The sequence below is a fragment of the Salvia splendens genome, chromosome 15 (genome assembly GCF_004379255.2).
Source record: "Salvia splendens isolate huo1 chromosome 15, SspV2, whole genome shotgun sequence".
NCBI classification, from domain to species: Eukaryota; Viridiplantae; Streptophyta; class Magnoliopsida; order Lamiales; family Lamiaceae; genus Salvia; species Salvia splendens.
The window spans coordinates 21,153,454-21,163,589 of NC_056046.1; the positions used below are offsets into that span (position 1 = coordinate 21,153,454).

General features: G+C 35.1%; 1 long non-coding RNA gene across 1 annotated transcript; it reads left to right on the forward strand.

Moving 5' to 3' along the window:
* Positions 1 to 1,584: 1,584 nt before the first annotated feature.
* On the forward strand, positions 1,585 to 6,606 carry LOC121767371. The gene is made up of 2 exons (XR_006043077.1): positions 1,585 to 2,018; positions 6,393 to 6,606. It is a non-coding gene; the product is annotated as an uncharacterized LOC121767371 (long non-coding RNA).
* Positions 6,607 to 10,136: the final 3,530 nt, after the last annotated feature.

Sequence of the window (10,136 nt, forward strand, 5' to 3'; positions counted from 1 at the left end):
CTGGTTCTGCCAAATTTCACAATAGGAAGCTTCTACCATGAATCCCAAAGACCAGATACAATAATCAATGTCACAAGATCAAGGTTTGATCACAACCATAGCCAATGCTTTTAAAACACTCAGTTGCTGTCGGAATTTTAAACAAGTAAGCTAAGTCTTAGTGAAGAGAAAACTTAGCTTTAGTATGAAGGGCTGTCCGACGGAGAACTCGACGGAAGGAGCTGACGCGAGTTGCCGACGTCGGTGTGAATCCGTGGCAGAAGAAGAGTGACGGCACGGCGTCGGCTGCGAACGCGAGGCAGCGGAGGGAGAGACGCCGATAGGGGAAGAACCGGTGAAGCCGGGCAGCAGACGGCGATTCCGTCGGATAGGAGAAGAGCAAGAGAGGCGATGCCTCCTCCACGTCGGTAACTCCGTCAGAGGTTGTGGGAGCTTCACAGGCGGGAAAGAGACCCGGCGATGCGAGGATTCGACGGAGAGGGGAAAAGAGGGAAAGATAGATTGATAGACGGAGGCGTGAAGGAGCCGGTGACGGAACTCGCCGGAGAAGGTGGGGGAGATGGAAATTTTGCGCTGCTGCTCCATTCCTGATTTAGGGATTTCAAATAAAAAGGAAATGAGAGAGAAGGAGACCGATGGGTTGAAGGAAATGGGAGTAAGAATTTGAGCCACTTTAATTATTTGTGTTTGGGCCATTTGAATTGGCTAAGTGGGCTGCTGGTTAAATAAATTAAGTGGGCCTAGAGTTTTAAATATTGGGCTTTAGTAATTGATAGAAGTAGTGGCTCTTCCTTTATTTGGTTGGACCATCTCGTTGAATTGGCAATGGATTAATTGTGGTGTGGACCAAATTCATGACGAGGTGAGAAATTAATTAGACTGGGCGGAGATTTTAAACCTTGGAATGAAATTAATTTAAGAAATTGAGCTTCAAGCTTAATTAATTAATTCTCGAATAATTTATTAAGTTTTCGAGGATGGAATATAATGAAGTGTAGGGGCGCGAGAGCCGACCGGCGTCGCCCCGCGACGCCATGGGCGGCCTTAAGAAAAATCCTATAAAAGCTAAGACTAAGACGTAGGTGCTATCATATAGGATGCATGCATTCTTTTATCAGGAAAAATAGTTCGAGTACTAATTAGCGTGTTACGCTATTTATTTCTAAAGGAGAATTTATACAAGGGCAAGTGAGGCCAAACAGGGAATTTTAATTGGAGATAAACATACCAGGTGGGCTTTCTTTTAATATCCGGCACTATAGTGTGGATATAAAGTAAATACTTTTGAAGTTATGAAATATCATATTTTCTAAATATGGAACTGTGATTATTTTTTTTAGTTGTTGTCATGCCATAAAACGTTTGTTGTTGAGACCTGTCTGTTGGGGCTATATGCCTTGGGTTCTGGCGATGCCAAACCATGAATGAATTCGGTGATGAACGAATTCGGTGATGAACAAATTTAGTGACGAACGAATTCGGTGATAACGAATTCGGTGACGAACGAATTCGGTGATGAACGAATTTGGTGACGAACAAATTCGGTGATGAACGAATTCGGTGATGAACAAATTCGGTGACGAACGAATTCGGTGATGAATAAATTTGGTGACGAACGAATTCGGTGATGAACGAATTCGGTGATGAACAAATTCGGTGATGAACGAATTCGGTGATGAACGATGAACGATGAATGATGAAAGAACTTAATCTGTAGATGAACTTTTAGCTCACAAAAGAATTTAGTATGCTCGGGCCTTTTAAGAAAAACTCCGTGTGATACTGTTGAGGGATGACAACTTATATTTGTATGTTTTGTTTTCGGCACGTGTCCACTGAGTACTCCTGTACTCAGTCCTGCATGTATTTATAAATGTACAGGTTGAACGTCAAGATGGAGAAGAATTGATCGGAGTCGATGCTACTAAATAAGCATGTGGATTTCTCGACAATTCGTGTCTTCATACACGAAGTCGTTTAATAGGGACCTCTTTTCCGCTGCATATATTTTTTGTTAGGTGAGAATCTTATAGTCTCACCTTCGAACTTTGATTTAGTTGCTATGGTGAATGATTCTATTTTGAGATCTTGTAATCAAATACTTGGCTTCCAATTTGTGGTATCATTTGATTGGCCTTTCGGCAAGTTCCTTGAGTTCTTTCCTCGTTTCGTTAATTCCGCTTATTAGTCACGGATTTCCCGCCTTTGCTATCATTAACAAAGTGCGGTCGTGACAATATTTTTGTCATTTCTACAATTAATTATATTACTCCTTTACTAATTTGTCCTTTCAAATTTTATTTCAGAACACATATTTAAATGTATAATAATTCCTAACATTTTGATCAATCGAATTTCTTTTCATTTTAAATTATCACGTGCCTAATTTTTTGATGAATTGTATTTTCCATTTAATTATCATATGGATTCATTTTTTTTCTATTTCTGATTTAAATGTATCAACATATTTTTCTACTACTACTATTTGTTCTTCCATTTTTATGACTTTGAAGAAGAACCCGTCATGAACTTAGATTTGCTTTAATGGAAGACTCATAAGTCTTGAGCATGACCTGCAATTTTGGAAGACCTACTCTTGTGTTTGTATTGTTCATATTCAAATTCAAAATAAAATTCTCAAAACAAATAGAAAGATGTTGTATCATGTTTGTTGAGATATTAATGAGAAGCACCATTCCAATTGTTGCTAAAGTCTCAATCAAAATGATCATATCTTATAATTGAAGAGGTCTTTAAGTATAACATACTACATAGTCTGAGCTTGTGAAATATGCAAACTCTCCAAATGTTGAAGCATCACATAAGGTAACATGCGTTCATGATGTCCTTGTAGTTCTGAACTCATACATAACATAATACATAGAGGGGGTGTTCGGTTTGCATGATTGTATCCCTAGATTAAATATGTAGTGTGTTTGGTTCATGAGATTCAATCTCATAACTCAATTCTAGATGAATAATTATGGGGTAATTAGCCATAGCTTACCCCCAATGACTAAAATAATCTCACAACTCAATTCTAGATTATATCTTGGTATTATTTTATTTAGGAAACCGAACACCACCAGAGTTGATATATCATCCCCAAAGTGTTTCTCATGAGGTTTTTCCCAAAATGAAGCATACTAAGGTATTCTTTGTCATGAATACAAGTAAAAAATGGGTTGGGCTGGGGCTGACCCAACCAAACCAAACCCAAGCCTACTGCAGGTCGACCTTAGACCGGCCCAACAAAATAACGAAGTGGGCCTAGATTGGGCCACTCGTTTGAAGTGGGCACCAATTTTATACCCAAAATTAGTCTATGCCTAGACCTACCTAAAGCTCGGGCTTGATAAACTCGTACATTTGTAGGATTTTATTAGTTGATTGAGTGCTTATTGTCGACGAGCATAATAGCTTGAATTTTGGTTTTCAGTCAATTACAAATCAATTGTTTAGTTAACAACCTTGGACAACTGTGTATCATCTAGCAAAGTACATAAACTCAAAAGAAATACTCCTTCTGTTCCATAGTAGTGGAGTCATTTCTTTCCGGAATGAAGATTAAGAAAAATTATGTTAAGTGACTTAAGTAAATGAAGAATAAAGTAGAAAATGAAAAATGTAGATGATAAATACGGATTTAAGATGTTTTTAAGGCCTAAATTTGGCTCGTTTTACATGTTAATCATGCAAATTATGTTCTTAAATTGCGTATATTATACATTTTGGTATTTTGATGTGTTTGTTGATAAATGATAGAAAAAGATAGAAAAAAAGGTGCAAAAAGACCAAGGTACAGCAGCTTCTGTTTGAGCCCATTTTTCCAAGGAGTTTGAAGTCCAATCAGTGCTTACTATATATCATTCTCTTCGTTTTCGAAAGATCTTCGCGTGGGTATCTTGAACATCTAAATCGGAGTTATGTAGAGAAAGTTATAGCCATTTTACGAACGTTGCGCAGTGCAGTAAAAAACTGACGGAAATTAAGGAAAGAAATTGTTGCCAAATCTTTCATATTAATTGAAAAATTCAAATTTACCATCTTTCCTATTACTTGTAGGATACCTTTTACCAATTATAAATCTTTTTCAAGCCAATATATACCCCATAACCTAATTCATAATATTCATTCAGAGCCTCCAATCATTCTCCATCTCTACACCTTCTTCCTTCTCAAAGCCTCCAATCCTCTCCCTCTCTATACTTCTTCCATCCCATATTCCACATATTATTCTTCCATATTTCATTGGAGCGCAGCTCTGCAGATTCAGGCAAGAAAAGACTGAAGACTGCATAATTCAACCTTGGGTTTTGTTTTGTTTTTCTTCATATCTAGTACTTTTTGTTGTTTTTACTTGTCTATGAGTATTAAACATCTTTTGTAGAATTTTTTGTAAACATGCTATGATTTTGAGTTATTTATTCAGTTGTTTTTCCTTGTTAGCTTTTGTAGTTATTTCAATTTCTCTTGTGCTTATACATTTTTTGATTAGTCATCTTATAAATGCATGTGGATTCAACTACAATAATCGGGAGATGAGTAGTTTAATTTGCAAGAGGAGAAGTTGACGTCTTTGCCAATATAATCGGGAGATTTGATGTAATGCCCCAAAATCCACCTTAGACGGAAAAGTGAATTTCTGGTGCTGTAAATCGCCGAAATTAGGATTTTCAGCGAATAATTCAAAATAAATAACAAAATAAATTTTGATAATTCAATAAATCATGGAGTACTGAAATATAAGTCTTAAATAAGTGTAATGTGAGTAAGATTGAGCAAGAAATTAGAATTAAATCGGTGCTAGTATAGGAAACGCGATAGAAGGGCATAATGGTCTTTCTAAATGAATTAAACTAATCTAATGTCCTATATAAAAAGTGACGTTTTTTTTAAGTATATTAGGCATGAGATGAATTCATTTTTAAGTGTGAAACATAAAGAGAATTCTAGAGAAATTGTATAACATGTGGCTTAATAAAAAGGTGCCAAATGGCAAAACTATTTCCATACATTACAATAATTGATGAAGACTAAATTAAATACCAAAACTATCTTCTTCTTCCTAATTTTTCTAAGAAAAACCGTCCACCATGGGAGAAGAAAAATCGTGAGGTTCTCAAATAAGTCTCACCACGATTTTCTGTCGAACCGTCGATTTAATCGTGTAAACGTTATGAAATCAACTGCACCCAAATGTAGCAAATGAAAGGAAAAAGGATCGGCGAAAGAAGAAATGTCAAATGGAAAGGTTTGGAAATAACGTCATCCCGGTAGCATGCTCAACACTTAAATGGCTTTGAGAATGTCGGGATTTAATCTGTTTATCTGATCTGATATGCTATGAAAAGAAGATACTGATGTGTTATGTTAGTAATTATTGAAAATAAGTATTGATATGAAAATGGGTAAATTTGACTGTGTTTACGCCCCGTGCTTGAGTGTGTTTTGTGGGTATAATTGGCATGCCATAGGACAACAGCGCTGCATTATCTGTGATCACTCGTCTTCTGGATAACCGAAGCGAGGATCGTCTGTTATCTGATGGGCCCCTATCTGATCTATCTGATCTGCACCCTATGGGTGGTCTGTTCCCGGGATTATCTGCCTGCATCCGAAATGAGTGGTTTGATTATCTGTCTGCACCCTAATTGGGTGGTCTGTGCGGAGTCCTCTCGAGGACAAAATCCGCGTCTGTATCTGATTCTGATTCTGATTCTGATCTAGTCCGCGTACCCTAGTCTGTCACTAAGCACATTAAGGGGCCATGTGTGAAATTATGTGTAATGTCGATCAAAATATTTGTGATAATATATGTGACAATATGTGTATGACATTATATGAGTTATAATATGCGATTATGTGAAACATCTGTTATAATTTGATATGATAATATCTTATACGTGAAAATGGATTCTGTTACATGTTTCTGTTGAGAGTTTTGATATAAATATTGAAAATCTAAGACTCGCAGACATAATTTATGACATATGTGAAGTTTTGTATTATTATACCCTTCTGATGACATAGTTTGGAAATTTGAAGTCGTGGACGAAGATTTTACTACTGGTACGGGTATGTTGATACGTGTGATGATGTCTGTGATATGTCTGTGTTGATGTGTGGATATCATGTGGAATACTTGACATTTCATATGAATACTGATGATTGTTGACATGTTTTGGGATTAATATTGCCTACTGTTGGATTCTGGGCACGTGTTGGTTATAGGGGAGTTGCTGTCCAAATTACGTTAGAAATTAATAAGACAATAATGATATGATAGATGTAGTGATGATTGAAACAAAATAATAAGAATTTAAAGAATTTTAAGTTGTATGATTATTGATTGTTAGAGAATTGTGGCTGAAGTGTTGAGTGTGCTACAGGTTAATTGGATCGGGGTTTCCTTTGAATATTTCTTTCGTTTCTTCGCCAACACTGCATCCTCGGTGAGTCACTGGTCACTGCTTGCGGTGTTTGTGTCCATTTCTGTTAGATGTGGCATGTATAGTATTTGAATATTTGTAATAGCTTCCGTTGCGTTTGTAAATAGTGTTGGAACTTTTGCTAATAGTTTAATGAATTAAGTTTGGTTTTTAATTGACCATAATTTATGGCACCGTAATTGTGACATTTCTTATTCGACCGTTCGCCGATCGGATAGGGGGTGTTACAAGTTGGTATCAGAGGCTAGGTTTAGGTGTTCCTAGGCTCTTGGTAGGTTTGAAGTGTGTTTAGCAACATGCCACATAGGGTGTCGAGTCGTATTCGATATCAGTGACCTGATGCAGTGGCTACAGTATGTCAGTATAGAAGTTTGTCAAACAAATATTCGATTAAGTATAAAGTCTAAAGTTTACCCAAAGTACGAGACAAGAATTCCCGTGTGACCGAGTAAAGTGGTTATATGGGACTGGCCACCCCATATAGCTCGAATCTCGGTAGCGTCATTTTGGGTGAAAAATAAAAGCTATAAGAATGGTGAGTTGGAAGAAGTAGAAAATGATATGAAATGAATTTACGTAAAAAGTTGTGAAAAGAAAAAAGAAAAGATACAGGAAGATGAAAATGAAAATGAGCTAAGGTTGGAAGGAAAATGATGTATATGAATGTTATAAAACAATGTGTGATTCTATGTGATTTGTAAGATAATATATGAAGTAATGTAACTATCTGAAATGAAGTACATCGATCCTCATTGTTATTGGCTCCCTGATAAGGGCTATATGCGAAGAATGTGAGGACATGTGAGTTGTAAAAATGTGGTGTGATGAGAGAATTCGGTCGGGCCTCATGTGGGGCATTTCACTTAGCCCGCGTACTCGTGTTTGTTGATAAGCACATTTGGGACAACACTGTGATAAGGTGTATGATATTATATGCAACGATATGCGAACTAGAACATGTGATAAAATGTGTTATAATATGTGGACATAGGAAACATATATGATAACCCTGATATGTGATACATAGTCTGATATGCCTTGATATATGATATGATCTGAACACATGTGTCCCTATATGGATAAGAATGGGATATATCCTTTGTATTTTATTTTGATAAATCGTATGGATTATATGAGTACTCGGAATCGGGCAATATGAAATATGATGTGATGTGATAGGGATATAAGCTAAGTAACTGTACATGATATAAGATATGTGATACAAAATGTGGTCAGATTAGAATGTTAACTCCGTAAGAACTATGTGTGCGCTCGAAGACAAGCTACACGAATATGGAAATTTAAATGATGATTTAGAAATGAAATGGAAAATGAAAATGGGTGCTCTAAGTGAGCTATAATATATATGAAATAATATGTCTAAAAATGTGAGTTTCATATGAAATAAATATATATGAGTTTGAAATTGAACTATATGAGGAAAAATGGTACTATGCTTGAAATTATGGAATCTAGGGAATCATATGTGTGTTTGAAAGAATGTGATGGAATTTGAAAATGAATGTTGTATTTGACATTTATGCAAATTGTGTTAATAATTGATGTGTGCTGAGAAATGACAATAAATATGGTATTTGGTGATAATGCGAATTGTGTTGATTATGTGGGAGATATTAGAATTTTGATGTGGACGATTAATTTATTTGGATGCTTTGTGTTTGAATTTGAATACTATTGGTTTTTGGGCATGCTCCATTTTTAGGGGAAAGGTTGCCCAATTTTTGTTAGAAACTAATGGAATAAATTAACTACGGAATTATAATAACAAGAGATGATGACTATAAAAGAAACAATATGCAATATGTGGTGAATCAAGGTGGAAGTATGTAGTATGATAAAGGGTATGTAAATTGATATGATATAAGAAGACAACATGAATAAGTTAAAAATGAACTAGAATGGTATACGGGATAAATGAGTAATAAAAATGGTAGCATTGTCATGTGAATGCGGATGGGGAATCTGAATGTGAAAACGCTGATTATGTGATTTTATATGCTATTTGATGAATGATTGTTGGAATATGAGCTATGGATTTCACATTGGAACTTATGCTGAAATCTGTCAGATAATAAATGTAAAGAAGTATGTGATATAATTTGATAAGTATGCTTATATATATTATTGAATTTGTGACTTGATGGAACTAATAATCATATTGACTTGATGGAACTAATAATCTTAATATGATATGTTAGGGTGAAATATGAACTTATGTGACATTATATGTGAAAGGTGGATTATGTGATTTTAAGTATGATTTTGTGGCTTGATGCGGAAAATGAGGATACGCTACGAATAGGAAATGGCGTAATGCCATGAAATGACATAAGAGAAACCATTGCGCTTCAGGAGTAAAAAAAAATCCATGGAATTTCGAGGGCGAAATTCGTTTTAGGGGAGATGAGTTGTAATGCCCCAAAATCCACCTTAGACGAAAAAGTGAATTTCTGGTGCTGTAAATCGCCGAAATTAGGGTTTTCAGCGAATAATTCAAAATAAATAACAAAATAAATTTTGATAATTCAATAAATCATGGAGTACTGAAATATAAGTCTTAAATAAGTGTAATGTGAGTAAGATTGAGCAAGAAATTAGAATTAAATCGGTGCTAGTATAGGAAACGCGATAGAAGGGCATAATGGTCTTTCTAAATGAATTAAACTAATCTAATGTCCTATATAAAAAGTGACGTTTTTTTAAAGTATATTAGGCATGAGATGAATTCATTTTTAAGTGTGAAACATAAAGAGAATTCTAGAGAAATTGTATAACATGTGGCTTAATAAAAAGGTGCCAAATGGCAAAACTATTTCCATACATTACAATAATTGATGAAGACTAAATTAAATACTAAAACTATCTTCTTCTTCATATTTTTTCTAAGAAAAACCGTCCACCATGGGAGAGGAAAAATCGTGAGGTTCTCAAATAAGTCTCACCCCGATTTTCCGTCGAACCGTCGATTTAATCGTGTAAACGTTATGAAATCAACTGCACCCAAATGTAACAAATGAAAGGAAAAAGGATCGGCGAAAGAAGAAATGTCAAATGGAAAGGTTTGGAAATAACGTCATCCAGGTAGCATGCTCAACACTTAAATGGCCTAATTCTCTTATGTGTTTTTCCGTGATTATTACGTGACTTATTGTCTAAATAATTTATGATTAATTATGTGATAAAATATTCATGAAGTAAAATATAAGAATATGATGGATTGTTGATTGATTTGATAATGAAATATGTGAAAAGAGTATACGTTGAGGAGATGGAAATAAATGTGATTAAATGTGATGATGTATGAGCTATCTATCTGTGATGAGGTCTGATTTGTCTGTCTGTGTTGATGTATTATTATCTTAGTAGATTGTGAGTAATTATGTGATAAAAGACTTATGAAGTAAAACATGAGAATATGATGAATTATACGGTTGTGACTGTAGATAATGTGGAAATGAGCATTAAGGAGGATATGACAAATGATATGTGATGATGAGATGTATACAAATATGATTAAATGTGATGATGCTTGATCTATCTATCTATCTATCTATCTATCTATCTATCTATCTGTGATGAGGTATGATCTGTCTATGTTGTTGGGAATCTGAGATGGTTTTGAGAATGTCAGGATTTAATCTGTTTATCTGATCTGATATGCTA